Source organism: Schistocerca gregaria, chromosome 5, assembly GCF_023897955.1.
Source record: "Schistocerca gregaria isolate iqSchGreg1 chromosome 5, iqSchGreg1.2, whole genome shotgun sequence".
NCBI classification, from domain to species: domain Eukaryota; kingdom Metazoa; phylum Arthropoda; class Insecta; order Orthoptera; family Acrididae; genus Schistocerca; species Schistocerca gregaria.
The window spans coordinates 511,879,746-511,902,876 of NC_064924.1; the positions used below are offsets into that span (position 1 = coordinate 511,879,746).

Sequence of the window (23,131 nt, forward strand, 5' to 3'; positions counted from 1 at the left end):
ATACATTTGAGCAGTGCACTTTCACAATTTAAGGACCTGCTCTGGAAGTAAAATTGTTCTGGGAGGAGAGAGTATGTTCCTTAGAGGTTGGGGGGGGGGGGAGGAGTTTGTGCAGAGAGAGGGATCTGTCAGGGGGGGAAGCTACAGAGATGATAGATAGGAGGTGAAGCGGATAGCGAGAGTACAGACACTGAGAAGGAGAGAGGGTAAGGAGGTGAGGAAGAGGAATGGTGTGTGGGGATGGTTGTGGCACAAGAAGGTCCAAATAGGAGTGGCTGTTGAGTTAAAAGGAGATAGGAGCTCTGATGTGGAGTGGAATGGGTGGGAAGGGATTAGCGTTGGTAGGAGAGACAAATATCGGGGTGGATCTAATTGTCTGTAAAAGGGATTTAGTTGCAGTTGCGTTGAGATAGGATGTGGAGTGTATGTAGGTGTAGAGGTGCTTTTGCGAAGGCGCAGCAGCATACCAGGCCTGGTGATCAGACGCAGACGTCTACAAATCATCCTTCCAGCCTGCCTGCCCCTACCTTCGCCGCAGCGATTAAAGCCGCTCAGTGTACTGAAGCCTAGTGAGTTTGTAGCAGACCAGCTTGCTTTTCCGTTAGCGTCAAAAGCTTCACAGGACCTGTAAGGCCTAAGCACCTCAAAACAGGCTGTAGCTGTAAATCAAACGTGACTGCAGAGTAGCTACGTGTGTTCCTGCGTAGGTAGTGAAACGTCCCCTTAGAAAAATTTATACACGACTGTGCTTAAACTGACACACAATATTTTTAGCGCAACGCAATCTGACTTTCAAAACTCCCCACAAAAGGATGGCCCTGACTAACATTAACCTATGCGTTTCATATATCACTTACCTCACAAAAATCTTGGTTACTCGAACTACTGCAATACAGCGAGCACCACTACTGCTAGCTAAATAAAAGATTCAAACTACTGAAGGCACTAACTACTGATAGGCATAGTTAGCGAAAGAAAGATTTTAATAGAGTACAAACAATGTATTTACCTTAATAGTCATAATATATATATATATATATATATATATATATATATATATATATATATATATATATATATATATATCAGTTCATGACACCAATTCTTACAAATTTCAAAACTCCGCCATCTCTCTCCCCACGTCCACCACTGCTGGCGGCTCACCTCCAACTGCGCAACGCTACGCGCTGTAAGCATCCAGCTGCCTCTGCTCAACACTACAATGGCAGACAACAATGCAAACTAAACACACACTGCGCACAGCACAGCCAGTGATTTTTCATACCGAGCGCTAAGGGGCGTTACCAATAAGAAAACCTAAACAGCCTACTTACAGTAGTTTCACTGCGCCTCATTCATCATGACGGCAGGAGCAGCAGAATGAACGAACTAAAATTAAAGGAGATTAAGGAGAAATTACGAATTGAGGAATATATACCTGTCCCGAAACAGAGCCCAGGTCCAGTAGGGGAAAAGGTAAACTTGTAAGGCAGCTTCATAAAAATGGATAAGCGTGTCGCAATACAAGTTGTATAGAAAGTTACTACACATTCATTCGTCAACGCCGGCCGCAGTGGCCGTGCGGTTCTAGGCGCTACAGTCTAGAGCCGCGAGACAGCTAGGGTTGCAGGTTCGAGTCTTGCCTCGGGCATGGATGTGTGTGATGTCCCTAGGTTAGTTAGGTTTAAGTAATTCTAAGTTCTAGGAGACTGATGACCTCAGAAGTTGAGTCCCATAGTACTCAGAGCCATTTGAACCAGCCATTCGTCAACGTCGAGTATGTTACGACATGTTTGTAAAGTTGTCCAGCAGTTTCCTCACTCCACAACTTTATTCCAAGAGGGCAGGGACTCAGCGGCTAACAAGTTTGTTGAAATGTGTGCAATGCGCTTAGGCCATTTAGCAGTATATACGCGTTCTAAATTTAGGACAAACACTGACTGAAATAGGAAAAAAAGATTTGTCTCAGTGGACATTAAAAATCACATTCTGGTAGTACGCAACGCAGTGCAAATAATGCTTATTAAGAAAGAAAAACGTCTTTCAGAATATACTTTTGAGATTAACAGAATAAGAAAATCGAATTTCGGGTCTGCTAAAATGTATTTGTGTAATTTTCAATTAACTATTTGGGCCACTTTTGAGTGCATTCAGCGAATACCCCTCCCCCTACCTCCAAATACATATCCTAAAAAAATAATTAAATTTGGTATAACTGGGGCCAAATTTGGTTGGAACACACTAAAGTTACCGAGGGAGGTGCGCATTCGTTAGCATACTGGCCTTTCATTCGGTAGGCCGACAGTTCAAACCCGCGTCCGGCCATCCTGATGTATGTTTTCCATGAATTCCCCCAATCGCTTCCGGTAAGTGACGGGATAGTTCCTGTGAATGGGCGCAGCCGACTTCTTCATAATCCCCTCATCCAATGAGACCAACGGCCTCGCTGTTTGGTCCTCTTCCCCGAATCAACCAACCAACCACACTTTTTTTTGGCGTTGTAGTCTAATAGACATCTCCAGGTCCTTAGGTAGAACGTATCTCGATTTTCATATATGGTTTTCATTAGTACAGGAAACGTGTATGAGACGTGACCTGATAACGGTTCCAATTTAGAGTAGGCAGTACTAGTCTAAAGAGAATGAAGTTGCAGAGAAAACAGTTCATATCGAAATACATAAATAAGACCGAAATACGCCGAAAAGGAAAAAAAGGAAAAATTTAATACACCATTTTCTCGCCTCCAATAACATAGAAGGAATTCAAATTTAATTGACGTTCGTCTTGTGATACTGGGGTATTCTTATCAACTTCCGGGCGCTACACAAAACACTACAGCAAAAGCGTACAGAATGAAATGCTAATTAGGGTAGCACAGCGGGAAGGCGGGCAGGCAAGCAAGACTCCGTAGCCTGCTTGGGTAGAGCACTGCTTGACTTGCATGGGAGTAGAGCAGCCTGCATTGAACAGGTTAAAAACGAAATATTTACACCTCTGACCACAGGCGATATAGTGGGGTTATCGAAATCTAGTTTGGCCGCCGGAGTGTCCGAGCGGTTCTAGGCGCTACAGTCTGGAACCGCGCGACCGCTACGGTCCACGATCGAATCCTGCCTCGGGCATGGATGTGTGTGATGTCCTTAGGTTAGTCAGGTTTAAGTAGTTCTAAGTTCTATGGGACTTATGACCACAGAAGTTAAGTCTCATAGTGCTCAGAGCCATTTGAAGTCTAGTTTCCGGATAGCGTAAGAAACGCAGAGGTGTTCGGTGTGGGTTGCAGTCGTTTTAAATCCAAAGGCGTATTTAAATCGCTGGGTATCGAGAGAGTACGAGGAATGAATAAGTCTACGCCTGCGGCATACCAGTTGTTGATAGTGGCATATACACTCCTGGAAATGGAAAAAAGAACACATTGACACCGGTTTGTCAGACCCACCATACTTGCTCCGGACACTGCGAGAGGGCTGTACAAGCAATGATCACACGCACGGCACAGCGGACACACCAGGAACCGCGGTGTTGGCCGTCGAATGGTGCTAGCTGCGCAGCATTTGTGGACCACCGGCGTCAGTGTCAGCCAGTTTGCCCTGGCATACGGAGCTCCATCGCAGTCTTCAACAATGGTAGCATGCCGCGACAGCGTGCACGTGAACCGTATGTGCAGTTGACGGACTTTGAGCGAGGGCGTATAGTGGGCATGTGGGAGGCCGGGTGGACGTACCGCCGAATTGCTCAACACGTGGGGCGTGAGGTCTCCACAGTACATCGATGTTGTCGCCAGTGGTCGGCGGAAGGTGCACGTGCCCGTCGACCTGGGATCGGACCGCAGCGACGCACGGATGCACGCCAAGACCGGATGATCCTACGCAGTGCCGTAGGGGACCGCACCGCCACTTCCCAGCAAATTAGGGACACTGCTGCTCCTGGGGTATCGGCGAGGACCATTCGCAACCGTCTCCATGAAGCTGGGCTACGGTCCCGCACACCGTTAGGCCGTCTTCCGCTCACGCCCCAACATCGTGCAGCCCGCCTCCAATGGTGTCGCGACAGGCGTGAATGGAGGGACGAATGGAGACGTGTCGTCTTCAGCGATGAGAGTCGCTTCTGCCTTGGTGCCAATGATGGTCGTATGGGTGTTTGGCGCCGTGCAGGTGAGCGCCACACTCAAGACTTCATACGACCGAGGCACACTGGGCCAACACCCGGTATCATGGTGTGGGGAGCAATCTCTTACACTGGCCGTACACCTCTGGTGATCGTCGAGGGGACACTGAATAGTCCACGGTACATCCAAACCGTCATCGAACCCATCGTTCTACCATTCCTAGACCGGCAAGGGAACTTGCTGTTCCAACAGGACAATGCACGTCCTCATGTATCCCGTGCCACCCAACGTGCTCTGGAAGGTGTAAGTCAACTACCCTGGCCAGCAAGATCTCCGGATCTGTCCCCCATTGAGCATGTTTGGGACTGGATGAAGCGTCGTCTCACGCGGTCTGCACGTCCAGCACGAACTCTGGTCCAACTGAGGCGCCAGGTGTAATTGGCATGGCAAGCCGTTCCACAGGACTACATCCAGCATCTCTACGATCGTCTCCATGGGAGAATAGCAGCCTGCATTGCTGCGAAAGGTGGATATACACTGTACTAGTGCCGACATTGTGCATGCTCTGTTGCCTGTGTCTATGTGCCTGTGGTTCTGTCAGTGTGATCATGTGATGTATCTGACCCCAGGAATGTGTCAATACAGTTTCCCTTTCCTGGGACAATGAATTCACGGTGTTCTTATTTCAATTTCCAGGAGTGTATTACGTTCGGCAATAGGTTCTTCACGGCCTGCCTTCTCCGGTTCATATGTCATAACGGAAACTAATCAATAAATTAGAATTTGTAATCGTGTTCCTGTCAAATTCTCAAGCTTTCTTTCGCTCCGCGATCTAGTGACGTGTAATAGTACTGCATGCAAGACGGTTATTGCGCTATAGTTCACTCTCGTGATAGGCATTGCAATCAGTTTATCGCGATAGATTTCGTTTGTTACGCACTTTATTTTTCATTAATTTTCTGCCTTGTTTCATCTAAATGTAGAAATTTGAAGTAAATAAGCCTAGGACGTTTATTGATATTTGATAACAGCATTTCCCCTTTGTCTATTACACACACGTATGTTTCAAGTCAGACGACGAAATCAGGCAGTGATTGAGTGAGAGAGAGAGAGATGCATGGATTTGTGCTGTCAAACGTCTCTGTGAAGTCGTTTCATAAGACGCTTGTCGAATTCGGTACAACTCATTTACTTTACTACCTGATTTTAGCTCAATTCATGAACACTTCCAGAAACACTGAGCACTGAAATAAGGCCTATTGATTATTACATGTGTGTTTTAATGTGGGGCGATTTTGTTTTGTGGCAAACGCTGAGTTGGTCATCATCTGCTGGGAGCAGACGATGTTGCTTCTCGTTCGAAGGAGAGCACAGGATGACCAACTTAGGTTTCCAATACCTGAACAGAGAGGTTAACCCATCTTAGTCGAAGGCTGTTTTTGTGTGTGAGGTTGGTGGCGGAGGGCTACCCCTCTGGTAGCTTCCGCTGCACGGGGAGCTAGGTAATTTCGAAAGAGAAAGGGGCACTCCGGTGAACGCTTGGTGAGTACGGACCATAGCTCTTAAGGGGATTTCAGGTGATATGAAGCAGGTTGAGTTAGAACTTCGCCATGTTTAACTGTTGAAATACTTAGAAACTTCATCTTAACCGAAGAGTGTGAAGCGAGTTATTTTTTTAATGATTTTTAATCTTATATTTTGTGGAAATTGCTTTTGTCTTTGTGTGTCGATTTTGTGCCACGTGTTTGGTAATCAATGACCCTGCTGGTCCACCATGGCACCGCAATAGGCTTTATTTTAACAGTTTGCTTGTTTAATGAGCTACAATTTCTGCAAGAATATCTGTTCTTTCGTGCGCTTTCTACAAAGTAGCACAACAGTTTGAGTCAGAATGCACCACGTGCTCTAGTTCGGCCGTTTGCAAGCAGCAGACGCAGTTAGTATGTTAAATAATTATCGCACAGCCTCGTGTATTGGTTAAACCTCTGTCCAGGTAGTGCATGCGTAGAATCGTAGAACAAAACTCACTGAGTTATTTTTATGGTATTAATGCAAAGGAGATGATAGTATAATTGTCTCCCACCCCCGTCTTTTGTGTTTCTTCTTGCTGTAGTTAAATTGTGCTCTGTTTCATTCTCATGTAATTCTTACTTAAATATTTCGAGTCAGGCACCAGTTACGTGTAGTTAGGATGTGCAACCAAATATTTAGTTACAATAAATAATCTACGTGAAAGATAAATTCTTTTGTGTCGATCTCACCTCCTTACTCCGATTTCCAATCCTGCATTAATGAAGTTGCTTCATGCACGACATGGGGTGCTGTTTATCTGGCTGCTTAAAGAAATTTGCGTACTTGTAATTAAATTATTAAAGTAATCAAACTAATAATTTTCCATCTCCGATTTTTTCTAAACGGTTAGGAAGGGCTTGGGCTGGTCGCGACACTGAATTTCTGAATTTTTATCATTAATTGTGTGAGAGAAGCAGCTAGAAATGCGAGATAACGTATATGGCTCGATGAAAAACGTCGTAAACATAGTTACACGTTACAGCTGCTTAGGTACGAACTTTCAGTGTCATCAGATGTGTGTTTTCCAACTACAGGTATCTCCAACGTCAAACTGCAGTATTAAATGTGGGCTTTCCCTTAAAGCGCTTCTGGACAGATCGAGTTAGTACGTCAGTGTTTGTTCTGCTTTCCGAAAACCCATCGTTACTGGCACAGAGTTCTTTCAAGTTATTGCACCCTTTTATGAATTTTAATGAAGGTTTCAAAGTATGTCATTACTGAAAATAACCGACGCTCGCCGGTAAATGTAAATGTCGTGTGACGATGGCGTCCCCTCGGCTAGATTGTTCGTCGGGTGCAAGTCTTTCGATTTGACGCCACTTCGGCGACTTGCACTTCGATGGGGATTAAATGATTATGATTAGGACAACACAACACCCAGTGCCTGAGCGGGAAAAATCTCAGACCCAGCCGGGAATCGAACCCGGGCCATCAGGGCTAACATTCTGTCGCGCTGACCACTCAGCTACCGGGGGCGGATTTCTCACCAGTACAAGAATAATTAAATTGAAACTGAACTTTATACTTGTAATCAATCTTATATAGTAACAGTTATTGGCTTCATGACGAACGAACAGTACCTAAAACACTCTTTCAAGTACTTCCCACCACACATGTCACAGGAGTCAGATAATAAACAAATAGCAAACACATGAAACGTATTATATTAATTTTCAAAGATCAATTAAAGTAAGCTTGTCTATTGTCTGTGGGTAGAAATCTTTTGTTACGTTACTCATCTTAACAGTAACTGTGGTAATTGATTGCAGAAAGATTCCTTGAATTTACTCATTGGGAAGGACTGCCAGTTACTTAGCAGTTGCTATGATAATTTTTTTTTTGTAATAAAAGTTATAAATTACGCCACAGACTATAAATTAGAACTGTGCTATCAGAATAAAATTCAGTGTGCAAGTTACGTAAGGTTTTCCTACTAATTTCTTATTACGAAAGTTACTCTACTTTTATCAAGTAAATTAATACTGGCTTTTGCATTATTCTATTTCTGACATTATTCATACTGTAACCAAAGACTTCATTATTACGTAATTGTCCAGAAATTGTAAATATTTAGTTTGGATAATCTAATAAATTACTGTTCACTTCATTTCCAGTTCATTTTATGATTATCTCGGTCAATACAAAGGGATAGGATAGAGACTACTTCGGTGAGGACAATTATTTACGTGACAATATGCACGAAAACAACGTTACTTAAGCTACAAAATTCCAACCACGCTGGTCAGCCTATTACACCTCTAGTTATAAAAAAAAATCTACATCTTATTTCACTTCATGATGCCTTTGGTTTGTTGAGCGGCTTTATTTAGCGGTAAAATAGGGCTCAGGTTGATCTTCAAAATGGTTCAAATGGCTCTGAGCACTATGGGACTCAACTGCTGCGGTTATTAGTCCCCTAGAACTTAGAACTACTTAAACCTAACTAACCTAAGGACATCACACACATCCATGCCCGAGGCAGGATTCGAACCTGCGACCGTAGCAGTCGCACGGTCCCGGACTGCGCGCCTAGAACCGCGAGACCACCGCGGCCGGCCAGGTTGATCTTCTTGCCTTGCCATAACCAATAACAAGTACTCTTGATGTTATATCAATTACTCTTGCTGCATTTCTGCTTGCCCAATAAACGCCATACACATAACTTGCCCATATTAAACATCCGCCAAACCATCCATTTCAGTTTTCACTGCTCCGCACTTCGGAGACAGACTTTTGATCCGTACCTTTGCATGGCTACATTGGCGAACTCACAATCACCGACAGCTACAGTCTCCTCGCGACTCCGAACTGCTACTTTTTTGGCGCGCTCGCACTCCCAGCGATAATGCATTCACAGTTTATTACACTGTTTGACAATATCTTTTACCTGACTAGGCCAGCATGTTTACTTTCAAAGTATTAACATTACATGCGTACTCTCTTTCTTAAATATCAAGTAGCAGCTGTAACTTGACAACTTTTTTTACAAGAATAATATTCAGCACAACCAATACAACGAACTTCGTAAACACGTACTAAATGTATGATCATCCGCAGAGCTGTGGTATTATAAGCTCCTCCGGCATTAGTCTATCACTCGCGAAAGCTACCTCCTCGGCTGTAATCTCTCCATGGTGTCGACTCGACGATAGCACCTCGGGGTCGCAGACACAGTGTACTCGATAATGTGGAAGTTAACTGTCCGCCCCAAGCTGGAGTTGTATGAATGTTGATTCTTCATGGAACTTAACATAATCTATTTCGGAACACAGGTTACATCACCACATTTATCTAGGAGCCAAATCGCATCTAACTGATGATCGGATTGTAGATAGGGCCGGATCTTGAAGTACCACTTTACCACGCGGAAAGCTACGTTGTAAAGAGGCGCGAAGGAATTAAAACCACAAAATTGATGAGGATTTCGTGGCAACAAAGTAAGAGCATATGGACTATCAGACCAATTGCGTGATTGGATTGAAGAGTTCCTAGATAACAGAACGCAGCATATCATTCTCAATGGAGATAAGTCTTCCGAAGTAAGAGTGATTTGAGGTGTGCCCCAGGGGAGTGTCATAGGACCGATGCTATTCACAATATACATAAATGACCTGGTGTATGACATCGGAAGTTCACTAAGGCTTTTTGCAGATGATGCTGTGATTTATCGAGAGGTTGTAACAATGGAAAATTGTACTGAAATGCAGGAGGATCTGCAGCGAATTGACGCATGGTGCAGGGAATGGCAATCGAATCTCAATGTACACAAGTGTAATTTGCTGCGAATACATAGAAAAGAAGATCCCTTATCATTTAGCTACAAAATAGCAGGTCAGCAACTGGAAGCAGTTAATTCCATACATTATCTGGGAGTACGCATTAGGAGTTATTTGAAATGGAAAGATCATATAAAGTTGATGGTCGGTAAAGCAGATGACAGACTCTGATTCATTGGAAGAATCCTAAGGAAATGCAGTCCGAAAACAAAGGAAGAAGGTTACAGTACGCTTGTTCGCCCACTGCTTGAATACTGCTCAGCACTGTGGGTTCCGTACCAGATAGGATTGATAGAAGAAATAGAGAAGATCCAACGGAGAGCAGCGCGCTTCGTTACAGGATCATTTAGTAATCGCGAAAGCGTTGCGGAGATGATAGGTAAACTCCAGTGGAAGACTCTGCAGGAGAGACGCTCAGTAGCTCGGTACGGGCTTTGGTTTAAGTTTCGAGAACATACCTTCACCGAAGAGTCAAGCAGTATATTGCTCCCTCCTACGTATATCTCGCGAAGAGACCATGAGGATAAAATCAGAGAGATTAGAGCCCATACAGAAGCATACCGACAATCCTTCTTTCCACGAACAATACGAGACTGGAATAGAAGGGGGAACCGATAGAGATACTCAGGGTACCCTCCGCCACACAACGTCAGGTGGCTTGCGGAGTATGGATGTAGATGTAGATGTAGCCTAGCACACGACCTCTTCGTACATTTTCTGAAGATAGATGTGAAAACCTACTTCTTGAAATCGAGTGATCACATCAAAAGTACGCTCTCATTCCCTCACAGTCTTACAGGGAAGAATGCGCATGCTGAAGCAACGGTTAGGGCCACGAAAGCCCGTCTCGGAACTTCGCGCACGTCCAACTAGAAAAATATGAGCGCTTCTCTTCGGAAGTTACTGCCACGGTCGAGTCCCGGTTGATCTACATCGGGTCTAAGCAGCTGTATTTGCATTCACGGAGTCTCGCGGGATGAACGGCGGAGACTCGCCGCGAGCTTGAGGAGTGCCGCAGCTGGAATCCGCAGAGAGAAAGAGGGAGCCCGCCGCCAGCGATGAGCGCGACACCGTTGGCCACAATTCGCGTTCGGGGCACGTGCGGTCCTGACGGCGCGCCCGCACTGTAAGTGGCGTGGCGGAGCCGCGCCGACACCTCGCGGCGAAACAAGAGGGCCGATAGGGGCCACGTGCCATTCCGACTCCTCGGACGTCACACGTTCGTTATCCACGCACGACACTTCGAGGCGCCCTGCCACGCGTGTCTTCGATACTAAACTGGGCTTTCGACTAGAGATGGGCGGTTCGCGAAGAACGGGTGCAGAGGAACGGTTCACCAAGATGAACGGAAGGACCGAGGAACGAATTCCAAGGAACGATCGGTTCATAGTTCACTAGTTCACTTCGGTCGCGGCGGTCACTTCGGCAGTTCTCGTTCCAGCCTCGGTCGCGTGCTCGTCTCAGTCTCGGTCTCCCTCGGCCGCATTCGTCGTTCTACGCATGACCACCTACCTGTCACAGTTCCACTGCCGACTGCTCCTAGTTAGTTCAGTATCCAGTTGTTCGTTTCGTTCACTGCGCTCGCCTATTTTACATGTGTTCCAAACTGTTCTTGCACTTGGTTCTGTCTATTCAGCGCCCACGACCGGTAATCCAAAAGTATTTTACATTTACGTAAATAACATAAAAATTACATTGCATGTAATAGGTACGTCTTTTCAGGTAACAAAAGGGCATATCAGCTCACTTCATTCTATCGATGAACAGCAGAAGACATACTTATAACAAGGCAAGTTTTTTTTTTGTTTGTTATTCATATACTTTTTGGGTTCATCGATTTGATTTAGCAGCTAACTTTCAATAATTTGCTTAATTTTTAGTATAAGAAATTCATATAAAACGATTTTCGTGTATCTTTCTTCTACAAAACATTGCACTTAGGAAAGCTCTAATTATTTTTATGTTTGGTTGTTTCCAATTTTCATTACCTCCTAGTTTGGTTTCTTTGAAAAAAAAAGTGGGTTGTGGGTCATTTTGGCTCAGTAGGGAAAGCGGTGCCTCTCCATTTGAAAATACATAGATCGCCATAAAATCGTATTTACTTATTATCTCAAAAACATTTGTTCAGAAGGAGCTTTCAAACCAAAAACTTGATTACTGCCAACTTTATTATTATTATTATTATTGCTGCATTAACTTTAATAATGCAACATAACCTAATTTTTACTAAGCGTGTGACGTAAGTATGAGAAAACCACATTTATTTTATGCTTCCATGAAGTCTCTACTTCGCCTACGAACTCAGAGACAACGTGAAGTATACACAGGGTTTAAACAATTATTGTTTACAACGTAGCATAGCTATGTAGTGGAAGTCGAAACGAAGAATTTTATACAAGACACTTGTGGTCTATTAAGTTGGGAAACAGCCACCAACAGGTTTACAAGACTACATGTGCTATAGCCCATGCGCATCGCGTGAGATTTTCATGTTCTCTTCTCCAGCTCTCTAAAAGTCGTCATCGATTGTTTAACAATTGTTGCTTGCATTAGCTTGTTATTTCTTCACTGCCTAATTATTAGATGTTTGTATGTTTGTTGTATCTGCTCGTAACGGGCAACACATCGTCCGTAATTGGCGAGCAGTCTGTACTCGGGGCCGGTTTTCCGTGCGCCACCCTGAATGATTTCCCTGCGATCAGCTACACAAGGCTACGATTGGCTAAACGAGAGGTTCTGCAGAATCACAGAAATTACTTCTAAAAGTGTGTAAGAATTCTGTAATGAATAAAAACTCTATATTCCAGGGGGAGGCAAGTGCCCCCTCTTGGTGCCCTCCATCCTTCAGTCACCTACACTACTAGTTTTCAGTTTTTCATAAGAACCATATACCAAGCACAACTGAACGGTGAACGAGTAAAAATGACCATTCCCCAAAAAAGAACGATCAGCAGTGAACTAGTTCCCAAGGATGAACGAGTTTGCCCATCTCTACTTTCGACTTCGGAGTCCACATCAGTATGCATTGAAGAGCCACAGAAACTGGTACATCTGTCTAATATCGCGCAGGGCCCCCGCAAGCACGCAGAAGTGCCGCAACACGACGTGGCATGGACTCGACTAATGTCTGAAGTAGTGCTGGAGGGAACTGACACCATGCATCCTGCAGGGCTGTCCATAAATCCGTAAGAGTACGAGGGGCTGGAGATCCCTTCTCAACAGCACGTTCCAAGGCATCCCAGATATGCTCAATAATGTCCATTTCAGGGAAGTTTGGTGGCCAGCGGAAGTGTTTAATCTCAGAAGAGTGTTCCTGTAACCTCTCTGTAGCGATTCTGGACGCGTGGAGTGTCATATTGTCCTGCTGGAATTGCCCAAGTCCATCGGAATGCACAATAGACATGAATGGATGCAGGTAATCAGACGGGATGCTTACGTACGTGTCACCTGTCAGAGTCGTATCTAGGCCTATCAGGGTTCCCATATCGCTCCAGCTCCACACGTTCCAGACCGTTACAGAATCTCCAACAGCTTGAACAGTCCGCCGGTGACATGCAGATCTATGGATTCATGAGGTTGTCTCCATACCAGTAAATGCTCATCCGCTCGACACAATTTGAAAAGTAACTCGTCCGACCAGGGAACATGTTTCCAGTCATCACTAGTCCAATGTCGGTGTTGACGGGGCCAGGCGAGGCGTAAAACCTTCTGCCTTGCATTCAAGAGTACACGAATGGGCCTTCGGCTCCGAATACTCATATCGATGATGTTCCGTTGAATGATTCGCACGCTGACACTTGATGGCTCAGCATTGAAATCTGCACTTCTGTCACGCTGAACGATTCTCTTCAGTCGTCTTCGGTCCTGTTCTTCCAGATCTTTTAGCGGTGGCAGCTAAGACGTATACCTGATGTTCTGCCGGATTCCTGATATCATAGTACACCCGTGAAATGGTCGTACGGGAAAATCGCCACTTCATCGCTACCTCGAAAACGAAAACGCTGTGTCCCATCGCTAGTGGGCCGACTATAACACCACGTTCAAACTCACTTAAATCTCGATAGCCCGCCATTGTGGCACCAGTAACCGATCTAACTGCGCCTCACCATTGTCTCATGTAGGCGTTGCCGATCGCAGCGCCGTATTCTGCCTGTTTACGTATATCTGTATTTGAATACGCATGACTCCATCAGTTTCTTTGGCGCTTCTGTGTAGTATGAGTGGTTTCAGCAGCGTCGCGCGCCACAGCAGTTTGGCATGTGGCCGTGGGCGCCGGCCACCAGCGGCGATGAGACTGAGTTTTCTTTTTCTTCCGCAAGCTGCGCCACACACACACACACACACACACACACACACACACACACACACAAAATGGTTCAAATGGCTCTGAGCACTATGGGACTTAACATCTGAGTTCATCAGTCCCCTAGACTTAGAACTACTTAAACCTAACTAACCTAAGGACAGCACACACATCCATGCCCGAGGCAGGAATCGAACCTGCGACCGTAGCAGCAGCGCGGTTCCGGACTGACGCGCCTAGAACCGCTCGGCCACAATGGCGGCGCTGCGCCACAAACAAACATATCTTCTTACAGAGAAGTCATGAGGCGGCGCCACTAGATACTACTCCGAATGTGTCATGGATTTTCGAAATTTTAGTTAACAGTCAATTATGTTTAACTCTTGAAATACCAAGAGAGGAGGTTGTACTTTATGCCCCCTTTTGAAAATTTTGTAACCCAGTCATTTTCCTTATATTTTAGATTTCTGCAAAAAATATTGTTTTTAATGAATTCTTCTAGCAAATTGCATATAAATTTAAAATTTTCAGCTAAACTTAGCCTAAAAATATAAGTTTCAGTAGTACAGGTGTATTTCTCAATGAAGAACATATTCAGTATTTCCTGGGCCCTAGTTGCACACCAATATCTCTTCAAACATTATGTTGAGAGTACTAGTCAACAAGAATGAATGGAATTCGCATTTTTTGTTGTTGTGTTGGTCATAAAGTCAATAATACAAGTTCTTGAAAATGCACTGTTATTGCTAAGAATGTATTAAAATGGTTTTCCAAGTTGTTGACCCTGATTACACATGGTACCTCTGTAAAAACTATGTTGTTGTTTTAATTCTACAATTAATGAATTTTGTTTCTTTTTGATAAAATTTTAGTATGGGCACATAGAACCCCTTCCCCCTGCTAATGCGCGTTGTATAAATTGATGCCTTGGTATTGCTACAGTTAATTGTCTTGTCATAGTGTAACGTTTCGATCTATAGATCTGATGTTACCCGTAAAATTTTTATTCTGTCTTTTACACAGTTCTCTGTTGTTCACTTTCGCAGGCTAGGAGCTTCCTATTATTACTGCATACACATTTCACGTGGATTTCAAGTATGAATTTAATTTCACATATTGTATGTCAATTCAAGTTTTATTGTCAGATGCTCAGTTTGTCATTTGAAGTAATTAATTTTAATTAATGACAATGCATACTGCATTTTAACTGCTGAACTTACGATGTTGGTTACTCACGTACCCGAGCTGCAGTGCCTCCAACAGGCCTCAGTTATCTGTATAAATATTGGAAGCATCCAGGCTAACACCAGCACTTACCAACTACATTGCTATACATATTTTGTCGTTGATACCCATAAAAAATAATTTTGTTGCTTGTATTTGTGGAATGCATCGCTGTTATTTCTTTTATTTTTCTTATATAACACTAGGACTGGTATAGATTTTGATTCTGGTAATTGAACTTAGCCAATCACACCACCGCTTTTCTGTTTACAACAGCTACGAAGGTATCAAATGGCAGAAACAGGTAACCGTTAATTGTACAATGTATATGATCAAGTCGGACCTTTAGAAATAAAATGCCGTAACATGCGCGGACTTTTTACAGACTCTATGTCTTGAATTCGTAACCTTGTCGTCTGTCCATCATGCTGTTAAAACTCCCTTTTCATCAGGAAATAGTAAGGTTTGCGGTATCTTGCCGGTCTAAAAAGTTTAAGGTTCTGCGTCAATGCAACCAAAAGAAACGGCCAGTTTTTCACGCTAGAAACCTTGAGAGGCACCCACATGCCTTGCTCATACTGTGGCATCAAGCAGTCAGGCCTGCAAGATGAGTGGTCTGCCAAGCGAATAGATTTATTCTGATTTCTCGCAGAAACATCAATGACTGACTATGAGCTCTAGTAAACACAATTAAGCTACAAATTATTCACCTGTTTGAATATTACGCAACGGAAACGGATAACGCACATCTGACTATTAGTAATTTACACAGCTCTGATCGTTCACTACGCTCTGGCAATACCACATTTTCTTTCTTACCCAACGGTTTTGACCAACACGTGACCATCGCACTGAATATGAATGGCGCACACATTATAAATTCTGGATATCACGACTACACACTATTTGAAGAACAAGGCCACCGATCTTCACTATCTTTTTTATTCTGATAAATTGTATTATGATTCAAAAATAACCTATACACACCATTACATTTTATACAATTACAAATGAGAAACTCCGCCCAGTGGGCATGGTTTTACACTGGTGATTCTCTATCTTATGGTCTCGTAATTATCTAACGCTACAGTGCACTTTCTGGATAGGATGGTGGATCTTTTGCTATATCTCACACTTCGACTCTCACACTCATCATCACGAAAATTTCCTCCAGACCGAGCGGTACAAAAAGTAACATGCATAACCCACTGCCTCTGAACTTATCTTGCTACTCTCCCATGCAAACCACACATACTTAAATTACATGAAATACATCACACTGGGAACATAAAATACATCACAAAGAATGGTCACAACGTTAGAATCACTTCACTTTCAGCTTTCCCACTTCAGTTAGTATTCATCCCAGTTTCACACAACACTGCCCCACTTCGTAACTTTTCTTTCCTACTACGAACTCTGGAGGATATATGCACGTCTTCCTGTGCAATGGAAGCCAAGTGGCGTTGCTGGATAGATGGATGACTCACCTTGCTTCACTCTCCGAGTATTAGATTTTGAATCTAGCGTCACACGGAAACGTAACACGCAAAGTAATATTAAGATCATATTCGTCACACACGCGAGTCCTAAACTGATACCTTGGACTAGTACTTCTCTTTATCCTTTGTCTCATACACAGATTGAGACTCACACAGTACTCACCACGTGGAAGTACTCGTCTCTAATTTCGTGTCCTGCACACGCCATTTCTTAAATATTTCCAACTAATAGTACACACGCCAGTAATTCAGCTTAAATTTAGCACTCTGAAGTATTTCAGCTTAGTACTAGCACCTGCAAGTATTTCAACATATTGCTACACGTGGTTTCATTGTGACCGTTGGTCACTTCCAAAGGTTACTACGATCCCCTTAATATTACCTGCCTGTCAATTAATTCTCCCCCCCCCCCAAAAAAAAAAGTTCCTGAAATAGAGAAATAATTATTCCAAACTACTATTAACTATTTCAGATGCATACCATCTCTCCACTCTTTTGTCTTTACAGAGCACACCTGAGACAGGTCTTACCAGCACAAGATCCAGCGCCAGCATGCTGAAACATGGCCGTTCAGGTCATCTCGCACCTTGGCCGAGGTGGAGGAGCACTTTCCTATCGTATTGGTCAGCCACATTTCAGGCGCTCAAAGCTCAGGTCAATTTCATTTCTTTGGTTCCACCAAAGGTGACCAAAGAACCGTCTCAAAGATGATCATATATTCCACATTCACTATCTGCGGTTAGCAGACGACCATACATTGATTCATTTTGCAGATCTCACTAAATTGGATGTAGGAATTTATTTTGTGGGAGTGACATGTGATCAATTAAATAAATAAATTGTCATTCTTTCCTACACTTGTATCTGGCTTCGGTGTATTAAGTGAATAGGAGTTATTATTACAAAAAATATGTTGTTCTGACAAGAATAACAAAGAATGTTGTACCTATTTTCAATGTCGAGCGGTACTGTACCCTTTCAACCTAGCTCATCGCAACCTATTGGACAGTTCCCATTGACATAGAATATGAAATTGGGGAAGGAGGAAGGTTTCACGGTAAAGGTTACGGGAAAAAATCCGAAAACTGTTAATCTGCAATCGTATCACATAAAAAAAATCTTTTTTGTCATTACAAACTCGCAGTGCATTCGACATCCGTCAGAAATCTCAGGAACTACTGTCGGGATCTTGATCTGGTTTTCAGTAATGGACCAGAGTAAACCTAGAGAGAGGTCTGTGTGTATAATTTACAAATATTTTGAGCTGAACTGCGATGAAGCCCTCACCATTGAGAGAAAGATGCTTTTGCCACTTCACAGGGATGGCCGTTAGTCCGCGCGAGTGCCGCGCCACGGAGGCGGTGGCACGAGAGGTCCTTCACGAACTGCTCATTCTACGTACAAGCATTCCCTGATAGGCCAAGCCTACAATACGTACAGAATCTGTGATGTTTCAGAGAAAAGTAACGCTGGTAACTGACGCAGGATTGCACTTCCATGGCCGGGGATGAGCTTCAGATATCCCAAGAAATATTCGTTCCTGCATTCCACAGAAGAATTCGACACTATGTACCGGACGCGGTGGCCGAGCGGTTCTAGCTGCTTCAGTCCGGAACCGTGCGACTGATACGGTCGAAGGTTCAAATCCTGCCTCGGGCATGGATGTGTGTGATGTCCTTAGGTTAGTTAGGTTTAAGTAGTTTTAAGTCTACGGGACTGATGACCTCGGATGTTAAGGCTAATAGTGCTCAAGAGTCGTTTGAGCCAATTCGACACTGTGTCACTGCAATAACCCCACGGGCAACTGTACCGTTTCTGCCTCTAGTGACTTTCGTCAAACCTTACCAGTAACCGCAACAGGGATGACAGCAGACGAATTCATCGCATGTGCAATTGCCAATTAGCACAACATGTTAATATAGCTCCAAAATTAATGAAATAAATGATAACGCATGTGGCCAGGTCTGGAGCCCAACCAGAGCACGACCACCATGTGCAGGTCTTTTTTAATTTAACGCCATCGCGGTGACTTGCGTGTCGATTAGGATGAAATGGTGATGAAGAGAACACAAAACCCAGCCCCAGATGCCGAAAAATGTCCGACCCAGTTCGGGACCACAACCGGGTGCCTCACATGGCATTCCGCTGCGCTGACCACTCAGATAAGGAAGCGGATAAGGGAATAAACGAAAATTTACAACGGCGAATGCGAAATTACACAGAAAAATTTCACTTAAATTACAACATTCTCCAATGTATTGGAATTCTCGGGAACGATATCAGGCAAAAAAACGTCGAGACCCCAGGGTGGATGAAACATTTGTAGACACAATTAAGTTCGTATGGATCTCGCAGAGTGCGTGACGAACTCGCACTTCTTCGATTTTCATTTGTTTAATGCGGTCGAACAGAAGGCGACACACGTTGGCAACAAAAAATGATGTTGGCGATGAAATCTTTTACGAAACACCATCGTTGATGTGCAACAAACTGAGCAGGAAGGAGTGTGTGTGTGTGTGTGTGTGTAAGGGCTTCCATACCCGGAGACAAGGCGGTGGGAGGGTGGAGGAGGAGGAAGGACGACCACGACCCTAGCTCTCAGGGAAAGAGGAAATATAATCCAGTCACACGTTTTCCTTTCAACAAAATGTTTGAAAAATCAGTATTACGCAGGTATTCAACTGGGTTGGAACTAGACCTGTTTATCGGCTACCTGCCACTCGCCATTCGTCTTCGAAAATATTAAAAATAATGCTCCCCTTCAGGTATTGTCCTCCCTCCTCCTTCAAATTATCGTATGGTCGCTCTTGAGAGTCCGTAGTGTGTGTGTGTGTGTGTGTGTGTGTGTGTGTGTGAAGAGCAAACTGACGTGCAGTCTTTATCCTTTGTGAACGCCTCTAGACAGTAGTGGGCCTTGCTTTGGAGAAGAGCTTCGCACAGTGAACACTAGCGCATGTAAGCGAAGCGAAGGGCACAGTGGCCTAACACGGCTCGGCTCAGTGAGGGGTGCACCCCTGGCTAATGGTGCCGTGTCGCACGCCCGCTGTGGCCGTCCCGGCAGGGGGTGGAAGGTCCGGGGGAGGGGGGGGGAGGGGCGGGAAAGGGGGGGGGGGATTAGCGGCTCCGTTGTTTGAGCAGCACTCGAACCCCGACCCCGAGAACGGAGACAGCTGCCGTAGCTCCCACACACGCGGCTGGCTTTCCTGCGGCGTGCAATATGCGGGATCACTTCGTGCACCTTCTCTCTATCAACGATAATGCGCGCGCTGTCAAGGACAAGCTAGAAAATTACTATTGTCTATTGTAACAGTAACGTTTCCCCTATTAAAGCGAGAAGTTCCTGACGCGATGCGTTACTACGTCGGACACACTAATTGCACGTGTCGTAGTCTGCAGAAGTTGGCATGTGGAGGGCTGTAATGAAGAGGTAAACGTCAGCATGACTGCACTGCACTTTTTCCTGGACGACCCTGTAGAGGTCTCCATAATGAGATTTTCACTTTGCAGTGGAGTGTGCGCTGATATGAAACTTCCTGGCAGATTAAAACTGTGTGCCGGACCGAGACTCGAACTCGGGACCTTTGCCTTTCGCGGGCAAGTGCTCTACAAACTTCTGCCAGTACCTCGTCTTCTACCTTCCAAACATAACGGAAGGTAGGAGATGAGGTACTAGCAGAAGTAAAGCTGTGAGGATGGGGCGTGAGTCGTGCTTGGGTAGCTCAGTTGGTAGAGCACTTGCCCGCGAAAGGCAAAGGTCCCGAGTTCGATTCTCGGTCCGGCACACAGTTTTAATCTGCAAGGAAGTTTCAAGTAGAGGTCTACCTATCTCATCTAAAGCCATCTTTAGTTAAGGCAAAATGCATGGTTCAAATGGCTCCACTATGGGACCTAACAACTGAAGTTATCAGTCCCCTAGACTACTTAAACCTAACTAACCTAAAGACATCACACACATCCATGCCCGAGGCAGGATTTGAACCTGCGACCGTAGCAGTTGCGCAGTTCCGGACTGAAGCGCCTACAACCGCTCGGCTACCGCGACCGGCCCTAAGGACATCTCATACATCCATGCCTGAGGCAGGATTCGAACCTGCAGCCGCAGCAGAAGTGCGGTTCCGGACTGAAGAGCCGACAACGGCTAGGCCGCAGCGGCCGGCCAGCAAAAGGCATGGGATAACAATGTGGACGTGTACAAATAGCGGTAGTATCGCGTACAAAAGATATAAAGGAGTTGTGCCTTGGCGGAGATGTGATTTGTACTCAGGTGATTCATGTAAGAATATTATGATCGCACGACGCGAATTAAAAGATTCTGAACGGGAAATGTTTGTTGGAACTAGAGGCATGGAACATTCCATTTCGGAAATCGTTAGGGAATTCAATATTCCTAGATCCACAGTGTCGAGACTGTGCCGAGAACGCCAAATTTCAGGCATTGCCCCACGCGACGAATAACGCAGTGGCCGACACCCTTCGCTTAACGACCGAGAGCAGCGGTGTTTAAGTCGATTTGTTAGTGTTAACAGACAAGCAAAACTGTGTGAAATAGCCGCAGTAATCAATGCGCGACGTACGGCGAACGCATCCGTTAGTACGATATGGCGAAATGAGGCGTTAACGGGCTATAGCAGCAGATAACCGACGCAATGACCTCTGCTAACAGCACGACATCGCCTGCAGCGCGTCTGCTTGCCTCGTGACCGTATCTGTTGCATCCCAACGACCCGAAAACCGTGCGCTGGTCAGATGAGTCCCGCTTTCAGTTGGGAAGAGCTGATTGGTAGTGTCCGAGTGTGGCGCAGACCCCAAGAAGACATGGATCCAAGTCGCCAACATGGCACAGTGCAAGCTGATGGTAGCTCTAGAATGGTGCGCGCTGTGTTTACATGGAATGGACTGGTTCCTCTAGTCCACATGAACCGATCATTGACTGCATGGATAGCAGTTTCACCTGTTCACAGACTTCAAGTTCCCAAACAACGATGGAATTTTTATGGATGACAATGTGCCAGGTCAACAGGCTGTAACTGTTCGCGACTGGTTAGAAAAACATCCATGCCCTGAGTGTCCGACATGCCGCAATCGCACATTTATGGGACATAATCGAGAGGTCAGTGCGTCCACAGAATCCTGCACTGACAACATCTTCGTAATTGCGGATGGTTGTAGCGGCAGCATGGCTCAATATTGCTGCAAGGGATTTCCAACGACTTGTTGAGTCAATGCCACGTAGAGCTGCTTAACCTAACCTAACCTACCTAACCACAGGGCATGAGCACGTCCCACACGATATTCGGAGGTATCCCATGACTCTTGTCACCTCAGTATATGTTCCCACTCAATTTCTTCTCCATAGACCGCACCTCCTAACACGCGATTTAGAGAAAGTGAGTTTTCAGTGGTCTTCGGGGATACTCCTAAATGCTACAATAAAGTCTCAATACATAGGGCACCACCTCATTTATTAATTCAAACCAGTATGAGGGAAATAAGTATTTACAATGAACTGTAAACGAGAGCCAGTTTGAATTCATCAGTAGCAGTCACTATCATAGAACCTGATTATAACTCCTCAAGCACTGTAATATTCACAAAATAATTCACTGTATCCGTTTACATTTCCCTCAAACAATCGTAATATTCGGAAGAGCACAGAGTTATTTTCTTAGCTGTAATACAGCTCTCATGGACTGTGCGTGTTCAAAATCTAGATGGCACTGCTAGGCTGCTGACAAGTTTATCAAGGAGGTACTGATGGGAAAAATCGGCCGGTTAAAACCGATATCGGTGTTTTAGTTCTAAACACCCGATATTTTTCGGTATTTATGTGGTCTCTGTTATAGAAGGTATTTTTTTTATTTTTTACTAATTACCGAATAAAAAACCGAAACGTTAATTAGCCATAGCAGTAACGCTACCTTTATCGTTTATAAATAAACCTTGCATTCTAAGAAAGAAGTAACTTTTATTTGTAAAATTTGGACTGGTTGAATTATTGCGGTATTATAGATAACGGGAAAATTTATCTGCGCTATTTTAATAACAGCGTCGACAGAAATAACATATGTTATAGAGTCACAACAACAATGTGTTCCGGGCTTTTATGCCGTGGTCGAATGGATTTCACCTATAAACCTCACGTTTCGTCTCCATTTGCGGAGTGCAGTAGAGAGCCAGGGGGTAAATCGGACATTCAAAGTAGCTACTATCCCGCTTGAAAATGTCCCCCGCAGATGGGAACGAATCGTTGGGTTTTAAGGTGAAATACATTCGGCCACGGCGTAATAGCACGGAATATTTTGCTAACTGAGAAGTAACAAATACATAGCGTAAGAATTGGTACAGCACTGATGAGACAATGTCTCTGCTACCGTGTGTCAGGGCTTAAGGTACGTGCGTACGTGCAGTGTCGTTTCGTCTCCATCTGCGGAGTGCAGTAGAGAGCCAGGGGGTAAATCGGACATTCAAAGTAGCTACTATCCCGCTTGAAAATGTCCCCCGCAGATGGGAACGAATCGTTGGGTTTTAAGGTGAAATACATTCGGCCACGGCGTAATAGCACGGAATATTTTGCTAACTGAGAAGTAACAAATACATAGCGTAAGAATTGGTACAGCACTGATGAGACAATGTCTCTGCTACCGTGTGT

The 23,131-nt window shown here is 44.6% G+C and overlaps 1 protein-coding gene and 1 non-coding gene across 6 annotated transcripts in view; one reads left to right on the forward strand and one right to left on the reverse strand.

Moving 5' to 3' along the window:
• Positions 1 to 23,131, reverse strand: part of LOC126272055 (uncharacterized) — a 209,273-nt gene that overhangs the window by 39,439 nt on the left and 146,703 nt on the right. The window lies entirely within an intron of this gene.
• On the forward strand, positions 20,190 to 20,264 carry Trnas-cga (transfer RNA serine (anticodon CGA)). Its single transcript has one exon. It is a non-coding gene; the product is annotated as a tRNA-Ser (tRNA).